This window comes from Acanthisitta chloris, unplaced genomic scaffold (genome assembly GCF_000695815.1).
Source record: "Acanthisitta chloris isolate BGI_N310 unplaced genomic scaffold, ASM69581v1 scaffold530, whole genome shotgun sequence".
Classification (NCBI taxonomy): Eukaryota; Metazoa; Chordata; class Aves; order Passeriformes; family Acanthisittidae; genus Acanthisitta; species Acanthisitta chloris.
Genome location: NW_008653153.1, coordinates 45,183 through 55,557, shown reverse-complemented (window position 1 = coordinate 55,557; position 10,375 = coordinate 45,183). Strand labels below are relative to the sequence as shown.

Here is a 10,375-nt window from a genome sequence, read left to right as displayed (position 1 = left end):
CAGGTTTCAGCAGAGACACTTGGTGTTTGAGGGAGCCTGTGGCACTCAGGGTTTCACTCATACAAACATCACCATTGTTTCAGTGCTGCAGCAGTGTTTCTTCTGCATTTTTTTCAAGAGCTTCCTTGACATTGAGTTTAGTCCTGCCTTTAACCTTTCTGTTTCTTCCAAAAGTTTACAAGTCCATTTGGCCAGTAATGTCTGAGGCTTAGGTGACAGAGGTGATGTGGTGTGTAAAATACCTGAGCTTAGTGCCTCAGGCTTTGAGTAGATCACCTCTTCAGAGAAGGTGCTGCCATAGTCAGTGTGAGATTTTGGCTGAATATTCTGTATTAAGGTATTTTTTTTAACCTTCTAAGTTTTGGTATTTCTCAAAGTGCTGATTCTCTCTGCAGAGAAGCTTTGTGCTATCTGCTGCTTCCAGCATAAATTTCTCTGACTTCTCATGCCTGGCTTTTGATGAGCTGTGCTGCCTCCCTTTCATCTAGTTATGTGGGTGACCCATGGTTGGCCAAATCCTTCCCTGAGGCATGTAATTCATCATCCTTGACTCCATCCATGCTCATGGCAAAAGCCAGGTGTCTGCAGCCTGGGCAGGACCAAGGTACCTGTCACACTCCAGGGCCTGGAGGAGAGCCCAGGGGTGAGCATTTCTCCTGCTCAGTCAGCTTGGTTCCCAAAGCCCAGGTTTATAGACCTGAATCTGAGGTCAGCACTGTGATAATCCCTTGTGTGGTCTGCTGAGGAAGATGATTTGGATCTGTTGTCCTGACCATGGAGAGCTGGAGCTTCCCCCAGTGCCCTGAGATGGTCCCCAGTGTCTGAGATGGGGGAATGGTGCTGCCCTTGTTGGAAAGCAGTTCAGGGTGTTGTGCTGTGCTGCAGAGGCTTTGGTGTGGTTTGAGAATTTTGGCTTTCTGTAATTCCACTGACTGTGCCCTGATGGATTGAAGGTGGCCTGGGGCTGCAGGAGCAGAGCTGTCCCCTCAGTGTGCAGAGGCCCTAGGGACTCCTGAGCTGCAGCACTCTTCACATATTGGGAGGGACACGTGTGGTCCTGGCACAGCTGCATAACTCACACCAAGATAGAACTACTGCAGTGCTTGTTTGCAGGGAATGTAGGTCAAGTAGTTTCAGAGTTGGTATCAGCTCTTCTCTTCCCTTCATACTGTTGTGTTAGCAGAAGCAAAATTGCCTCTCCTTCATTGCTTTGTTTGGAGGTGCTGCATCCTATAGCAAGGACAGCTGTGCACATCTCATATGCAAAGTGGTTGTAAGTCTGGGTATGTGGAGATGTTCAGAGCATTCAGGACACCAAATACCCCAATCTTCTCTGGAGGTTAGTGAGAAAGTGGGAGACCACGGCTCCATTCAGGGTGGACATTGCAATAACAGCTGACTCTGCTGGTGTGTTTTCAGAGTAGTTTAAGACCTGTGTGTCTGTGCTTTACCTTTTGACCTGCTACGTTCTGGGACCTGTTCTAAACCTCACATTTCATACTTCATAGAGAAGGGAGATGCATCACCATCTCTGAGCCTTCAAATGCTCTGTCTGCATTCACCAGTAGCTTTTTATGGTTTCAAAGAACAGGTGAGATCCAGAATCCCATGTGGCAACTGGAAGTTGTCAGAATTTTTCCCTTCCTCCCTCCTGCCATGAGCAGTCTTTGGGACTTGAGCCTTTTGATCCAAATGATCCCATGGCACCTGTGTGGTTCCTGCACCCCAGGGTGCCCCAGGGAGCCTTTGAGCTGAGCACATGGCTCCTGTACTGCCTGAGAGGGAACACTGAGCATCCCATGTCTGGGCTCACCCCTTTGTAAGGCAGGAGCTGAAAACCCATCAGATGGAAGTGATGTCTGTTACAGTTTATCCAGAGAGCAGGAGATACTATTGCTCCTCTTTATAAAATGTTTGAGGGCATGAACTGGCCTCTTGGCCCTTCTCCTGTAGTTTCTTCTAGCCCTGTGAATATGCCTTCTGAGCCTTGTTTTCCATCCAAGGTCAATAGGGAATCAATAGATGTCTCATCCTCCCATCCTGTTTGTCTTAGGGCCTGGTGTCCTGGGGCTCGGATGAAGTGCTGAGGCTGAAGAGAGTCTATATATCTCCTTTTTTTCCTCCTCCTTGGGCAAAGGCAGCACTGCTGCCTTCGTATGCAAAACCTGCTGGTGCTTGGAGAGGGAAATGGGATGAAGCAGCTGATTAATGTAACATCTCTGAATGTATATGTATAAATATACTTGTGTGCACACACAGGTTTGGTCTCTGCTGATTTTTTGGATGAATATATTGTTCAGTAACCATTTACAAGTGACAAAGTAGGACATGGAGTGGGATGAGCTTGGTGCTTGTGTCTCTGCTGTGCTGGGCAGATGGTGGAGCTGGGCTCTGACCCTGAGGGGCTGCCACTCTCACTGTTGGACTGCAGTTCATCTGAGAGCATCAGGCACAGAATTTTCTTTGGTTATGTGGCAGAAATGTCAGAAAGGATTTTTTAGATGGGCCACCACAATTTTTGTCTGTGATTTAAGTTGGACATGAACCCTTTGTCTCCAGATGTGAACCTTGAAACCCACATTCCTGCAGGAAACGCCAGTGAACAATGAGCAAACTCTGCTCCTTGCTATTCTGTGTGCTTGGGGTCTCACCTCATTTCATCAGAGCAGGAGCACATCCTTGATCTCTTCAAGCTTCAATCATCACCTCATAGTAAAATACCTTGCACTTTCCCCTGGCTGCAGAGATGTGAGGCAACTGTTCTGCTTTGTGGTTCAAGCTGAAGAAGTTTTTGCCTTCTGTACACGTTGAGGAACGGAGAATAAAGAGAGTCTGCAGATTCTGAGACTGCTTCAACCCCACAGGTCATCACTTACAACTTCTGTTCTCATCCTGTGCACAAATGAGTGACTTCCAGTGTGTGCCATGGAGGACATCTGGGCTGAATGGTCAGGATGCACCCAGGGATGACATCTGCTGTGCACAGTGCTCATGGGAAGGACGTTGTGGTGGATTGGATGGATGTGATGGAGGTGGGGGTTGGCCTGCAGGGCTGAATTGGTTTTGCTATTCTGCTTGTTGGAGGAACAGACTTTTGAAAGGACTCAGGTAAACTGAGTTTGTGGTGTGTTGTGTCTGTGTGAACTACAGACATCATCCTTGAGATTCAGGTGGATGTTCTTGACTAATATCATGAAGGAATCTCCATTTTGGGGAACCTCAGTGAAGAGAGAGCAAATGGCCAAACCAGTCTACAGTGGATTATGGTGACCCTGAACAGTCTTCTCATTGAGCCTGTTTTAATTCCCTCCTTCCTAAGATAAATAGAATAAATCCAAGATGAGCAAGTGGACCTTCATGCCCATCATAACTGATAGCTCTGCAGAAACAAGTGTGGATCAGCTGGAAGTGGTTGTTTCAGATCTCTCTCACCAGCAGCCTGAAGGTGGTTGTCCTCTCTGAGGAGCACGGGGGCCTTGTACGATGCATCTGGGGTTGTTTTCTTCTAATATTCTAGGTGGGTATTGCTTACCAGTGAAAAATGGGAAAGGTGATTCTCTGGGAGCATTGGCCTAACTCCTTACAGCATCCTTAATTTTCTGTAAGCATCCTTACAGAGCTTACAGCAAACCACCTCTTGGCTCCCGAGGGTCAGTGGAGAGCACTGAGCCCCACACAGCCATCGTGGAGGAGAACAGCATGGACAATCTCACCACACTACTGGAGCTTGGGAACCTTCACCAGGCAGCTACTTTCACTGGCCTGCATGAGTCTCGTGTCTTGGAGAAGGGACACTTTAAAAATGCAAGTCACATTTGGTCTACTTAGTCTTGTTCCAAGCTCTCTTTAAGCCACCACATTGGTGGTAGCTGCATCTCTGAAACAACAGTCTGTGTCTTGCAATCAGGTGGTTTCTGTGTCTCCCATCTGTCCTTGTCTTCACAGAAAGGAATACATGACCAGGTGCATTCTTGGCACTGAATTTCAGGTTATTCCAGACTGTGATACAGCACAAAGTTTGGGGAAATTTTTTGGGTTGTGTGTGGTTTTTTAAATCCCAAAGGAAACGTTGGGCTTTCCCAGGCTAGGGTTGGAATTTTATGACCTAGAGAAGTTTAAATTAGGAAAACCACTGGTTAGAGTATTTTAAACCAAACTATTTCATGCAGTGGAATTAGCAGTGCTCATTACCTGTCCCTCTCAGGTGGTCCCAACAAGTTGCTGAGCAGAGCCCTTGGTGTCCCATGCTGTCTGTCTGTCCATCCAAGGTCACTGGTACAAGTACAAGTGGTTCTCCACACAGTGATTAACAGGAGCACATCTTGCCTGAGCTCTGCTGTGAGATAACAGGAAAGATTTCCAGAGCTGGACAGCCCGAGGGACTCGGAGATCCAGAACTCCGTTTTTGCTCCTAGAGAAGTCTTGCAGTGCAGAGAGGTGATTAGCCCTTGCCAGTTGTGGGGCTGTGGAGGGAAGGAGTAAGGATGTAGTTGTCCAAGTCATGCAGACTTGCTCAGGAGAGGGGATCTGACGCATGACAAGCCCACCTGGGAGAGGCCACCAGTCCCAGATTGGTGGATTCAGGATGGAAGCTCGATTTTTTTTTTTAGGAAAAAATAAATTATTAGCAAGTTCTGCTTTCAAGAGCACAAGAACAGCAAAGCACAAGAACAGAACAGTGTGCCCCAAGGAAGCAGCATGTCACTAACACAGGTATTTGGCTAATAACTTAGTGCATGTTCTAATAATAGTAATGATACAGTTGGAAATAATAATTGCTTATGACTTACTATGTTAAAATCAGTTCAAGTCATCAGATGCTGCTTTGCTCCCAGGGAGGGGAGGTTGCTGAGGTGAAAAATGGCATGGAACTGTATGGCTCACTAGTTGGTGACGCTGAGCACTCAGTGGGCAGTGTGAGCAGCTGAGTATTGTGTTGTATGTTATTGTGTCATGTGATAACAGCACCGTGTTTTCCTGTCATTTCCACAACTTTTCCTGGCTGAAGTGACACACAAGCAACCCTGGGTAGTAATCACATTGTCCCGTTCAGTTTCAAAAGGAGAGAAGCGGACCTGATCCAGAAACTGTCCAGCAGGCTACAGTAAGCTTTACCTGTCTGTTAGCCATTGTCAAATCTGCTCCATCCCGCAAAAATGGCATCTCTGAAAGCAGCAGAACTGCCTCAGAAACAGTCTCATTCCATTGGGTGGCTGTCGTGTAATGGTTTTGCATCTCAGTATTATTTTGCAAACTATTTCCAGTCTGTATTTGGGTCCTTCTGTTGATTCTTATGGTTGTGCTCGTGTCTGTGCTGTTATGCCTGTGGCCCAGGAGAGAGGGGATGGTTTGGAGTCAGCGTTCTCAGAAGGGCTGTTCACATTATTTAGCCTGGGGTTTTCCAGTGTTGTCCTGAAACGCCTGAATCCAGTGTCAGCGCAGGGAATGTATTGCTGTCTGGCTCAGGGCCAAGGCAGGATGAGTTTGAGGTCAGTGTGCTCAGTTCAATTCAGCATGAGTGGAGAGGTTTGCTCCGTGTCCAGGGCAGGGCTAACCAAAATCCGTTGCAACTCAGGGCTTTTCCATGGGAGCTCTGTACAAAACAGTGATGTTTTAAAAGCCTGAGCCAAGCCCTGTTGAAGTCAGGGAGGCTCTTTGCAGCCTTGAGCGTGTGCTGGGCCGAGACTCGAGGGCTGTGGAAGGGACTCTGCAATCTCCCACTCGTTGTTAATATCTTAGTGTTTGAGGAACATCAAAGCCAGAGCAGTGCTAGGGAGAATTCCTGCCTCTTGGGCACGAGGAAAAGGGAGTGAGTGTGCTTTGCTTTAGGCTGAGTAGGTCAGAGGTGCAAAACTATTTCCTTCCCTTGCCACATTTTCTGTGTCTCTTCTTCACATCTAGAAATCTGTTGTTAAATGTAGCAAAGCCTCAGAACAACTTACCTGGTTCTGCCCCTCTTGCCTGGATGCTGTTTGCTTATCAGAAGCAAAAATTTCTTCTCTTGAGAATCCCAAAGATTTGTGAGAGCACCAACATTTTCAGCCCTCTGGGGGGAAAAAAAAAAAAAGGTCATTTCATCTGGAGACTTTCTCCAGTGAAATTTAAACTCAGGTTGATTTTGTGTTAGCATTAGCCTGCAGGGTCTGAAAACTGCTTCAGCAGTGAGACAGACATGGAGGTAAAGCATCACAGCTCTCTAGGATCTCTCCAGGCTGTTTGAAAGTCTTGGTAGGGATGTGTCAGCCCCAGTCCTGAGCTGTGTTTGTCGTCTGAGGTTACAGACAGTGCACAGTGTCATCAAACCCTGCAGTTTGTCTGGAAGCTTTTTTTGTGAGGATTTGTGTTTTAGCTTTGGCTAATGGACCACAAATCAGGTTTTAAAATCCCATTGTGTGGAGCAGCTTTTTTACCAAACCTGTGGAGAAGTAGAATATATTCTCGTTAACTGCAGTGTAAATAGGAGCTTTAATGAGGGGCTGCTGAGCAGAATCCAGCACCAGGCAGGCTTGGGAAGCACAGCTGGTTTGCTTAGATCTTTTTGCCTCTGCAGATTTCATTTGTGTCAGCTGTAATGTCAAATACGTCAACTCTGGGGCTTGTTTGAGTCCTGCAGAGCTCTCAGCAAAGTCAAACAAAGAGCAGATAGGTAGCTACCTACAGCATTTTTCTGGCCTTGCTTCATGTCTGATAACTTTCAGTTATGCTTAAAACCCCAACTTTTCTCTGCTTCTCCCAACAATCCTTCTTTTTCCTGCCAAGGAAATGCTGGTGTTAGACAGGTTTGTGCTCCCTGCAGTTGAGTGCTAGCAGCAGGGCTTGGGGAACTAGCTAACACAGCCCTCCCCAAGGGTCTGTGGGTGTCCCCAGGAGGTTCTGGGGTCCCTGGCAGACGTTCCCTGCAGGCCCAGCTGTGCAGGGAGCAGCCTCATGCCCATCCTGGCGGCGCTGCCTGGCGCCAGTGCTGCCTCCTGCCAAGCTGGGCCCGCAGACTGCTCTGCTCTGACAAAGGGCAACTGTTTGGAGGAGTTGTTGTCTTGCTTGGTGCTCCTAATCCCTGCAAGAACTGCTGTGACAAGCATAGTAACCATCCGCAGCGAGAGCCTCACATCGGTGCCGTTCAAGCACAGGGACACAACCAGCTCCTCAGCCCCTTTCCTTCTTCTTTTCTCTTAGAACTCTCTAAAAGCAGGATGAGGACTTGGAAGCTCCAAGTCCTGGACAAGCCATCTTGAGCTGTAGTCACTAAGGTGCATTTGGAAGTGCTACTTTTAACTGTTTGAGGAGTATCTAGGCCACTTTAGCCATTTACTTTATGCTTTAAATCACAGGTGAAGCCCCACAAGTACATCTAACACACCCTGAGTGTTTGGAGAATATACACCCAATTTTGCCCAACATTCCCAGACTTAGAGAAGGTTGGATGGCACAGCTTAAACACAAAATGGTTAAGAGGAGACACACATCTGCTCATATCTGTGCAAACTGATGAGCTCCAAACACAGGGACTAGGCATTACTGATTGTCACCTTCACTAGACACTGGACTGTGTGGTTCCCCTGCTGTTTTCTGAAGCAGGATGCTGTAGTATCCAAAGCACCAGGATGTAGTAGAAGGTTTGGGCAGGCTCTTTGTATTTGCAGGCATGTGCACCCCCTGGATGAATGTCCTCACACGTCTGCAGCAGTGCAAACCTCAGAACAGATGTCCTGCGTTGGTGATTTAGTTGTTCTTATTGCCTCCCTCAGATTTGCATCAGAAAATTCCCAATTTAGCTCAATGCAGAGAGTCTGTGTTCTAGATTTGCATATTTGGAGCTGCTTTCTTGGCATGGAAATCCCTTGGGATTTTAATTTACGCTGAAAAATTCCTTCTTTACACTAGAAGCAATCACTGCATTCCAGTTCCGACCCTTAGGTAGGCCATGCAGCTAAAGGCAAACTGCACTGCTTCCATGTGACAAGTCAGCTCGAGGAATAAAAGCTCTAGTCCAGTGTCTGTCACTCTGTCAAACTTGTTGTTTGGTGATTTGACCATTTCCCTGGGTATTTGAGGAGAGCTGAGCAGGAGCTGTGGTTGCGAGACGAGGCAGATGGTATCATAAATACGTAATGGAAACTAAGCCAAGCTCCAAGGCAGGAGGATTTGGGGGTGGGTGGTGATGGTACAGCTCAATGCAAACCCCTGGAGAGCTGCAGAGCCCTTGGTGCAGCCTGAGGGATTGGGTATTCCCTAGCTCCCACCTTCCTGCCCACAGCTGCAGGACAATGGCACAGCTCTGCCTTCACACCACAGCTGGGGACACACAGGCTGTTAGTGTGGCACGGGAATAATGAATTCCAACTCGCTTTCTCTTCTGCTGTAGGGTAAGAAAAGCAAAGTTTCCTGGGCAGAAAACAGAGGGAAGAGCAGAGAAGGGTTTTAATTTATTTGACTAAATATATCAGTGTTTAAATTTTTGAGCTCCACAGGAACTTCGATGTGAAATCTTGTTTTCAAACAAGAGCTGGAAAGGGTTTGCTCATGTTTCACCCTCTTGAATTTTACCTTTCTGGGTTTTCTCTCTGCCTTTTTGAAGATGATTTGGCTCCTTTGGGCCCACTAGCTGCCAGGAGGTGGAGCAGGAAATGCTCATTTATTGGTGCTTTCTCAGCATGGTGCTCCTCACCCACCTTCCTCCCTCAGGACGAGAATTTTTAATGGTACTGACAAACAGGATGGTGGAGCAGTTAGACAGTAGCCAGTTGAGGAGCTCCCAACATAAGCTACCTGTAAGGCAGTTGGCATGTGTGCAGGGCATTTTTCTATTCAGTTTTTTCCTTTCTTTTTTTCCTTTGTTCTATTCTTTTGGATCATTTTGCTGCCTCGTTTTCATTCCTTGCTTTTTAGTAAGCAACCCCCACGGAGAACCCCAGTCAGTGCAGTGTTCATCATACACAGAAGCTCTGAGATACATAGTCTGTCCCACCTCTGCTGTATTGTAGCGCTGTCAGGAGGTTTCCTAAGTTGCAGGGAGAGGCTGATTGAAAATCTCAAACTGGGCAGGTTAGAGAGAGAGAACACCAGGGCAGACACAGCCCAGGAGTGGGGAGAGGAGCTGCTCCCCAGGACTCTCATTGGTGGGCCAAGGGTTCAAGCCCAGGCAGTGCTAACCCAAAGCAGTGCAGAGAGGCTCAAGTGCAGCAGATAAAGCCATTTGAACCATAACTTCTCCACTCAGTTGGCCTTGGTGTCTGACCTCGCTGCCCTTGCAAAACCTGGGATCCAAGTAAAACCTGGTGGAGGTCATGTTTGGGTCCCCCAGGGCACTCAGGTGGGTGGTGTTTGCAGCTGCTGCTGCCCAACGTTGCCTTTATCAGTGTGGAATCAGCTGTGACATGTTTATTCCTTGGCTGATAAACTCCATAAGTTCCATATGTTTGGTCAAATCCTCCATGTGTGTTCTGCTCATTGGGCTGCACCCTGGACAGGCAATGGGGGCTGCATCAGATGCCAAGAGGAGGGATCAGAGCCTGAGGGATGAGTTTGAGAGATGTCCCTGTACACAAGGTGCTTACAAGTACCTGTGTGATTAATACCTGTGAGGTTGGTGTGACTGCAGTGGGAACTGTCTGCAACACTCTTGATGCTACTTGAAAGTGGGAAACTTGAGCTTTTTGCTTACCTTGTGACCCAAGAAGTGTGAATCAGCTAATGAATTAATGACTAACTGAAATTTTGATTGGCATTGTAAGGTGAAAAGTGTTGCAAGTACTTGTGCATTTCCTGCTAATCCAGTGATAGCATTTGCTGCATTTGAATGAGCCATTGGGCACCTTCAAACAGTCCTGAGCTCTTCTGTTCACACCGTTCCTCACCTGGGCAGATCCTGGTGCCTTCAGTCGAGCAGAGTTTGCCTGAGAAAATCAATTGAGGTGTTTGCTGAAGACCCACTTAAACAGGCAGTTTTTGTTTTCATATGTCACAAACAACTTGTCTTGGGTTGTATAAATTATTGGCTCTTTATTTGGTTTTGAATACATTAAACAATTACCTAAAATGTTTTGGGGTTTGTTGGTTTGTTGGTTTTTTTTTTCTTTGCTAATTGGAGATTTCCAGTAAGGGTAAACCTTTCCTAAAGTCCCCCTGGTTCACCCAGAGAGCTTTGTCTGGGTCAGGATCCCAGCTGGAAGGGAGACAGGTGGTGGGAGTGGTGTAGAGCAGCAGCTTTGGGGAGATGGGGCTGGGAGTACTCCTCAGGCTCTTGGTGCTGCATGTTACCAGGTCCTGCTCACAGCAGAAAGAAGTGTGTCAATGAGTGCTTAGAATGACTCTGCTGTATGAGACACATTGAATTTTGTGCCCCAGCTGGAGAAACTTACCCTGTATTGAAGCTGTG

General features: G+C 47.3%; 1 protein-coding gene across 1 annotated transcript in view; it reads left to right on the top strand.

Annotated features, from left to right (window-relative positions):
- LOC103806832 (dual specificity mitogen-activated protein kinase kinase 4-like) overlaps positions 1–10,375 on the top strand; it is a gene marked incomplete at its 5' end in the record, with an annotated part of 45,195 nt that overhangs the window by 5,560 nt on the left and 29,260 nt on the right.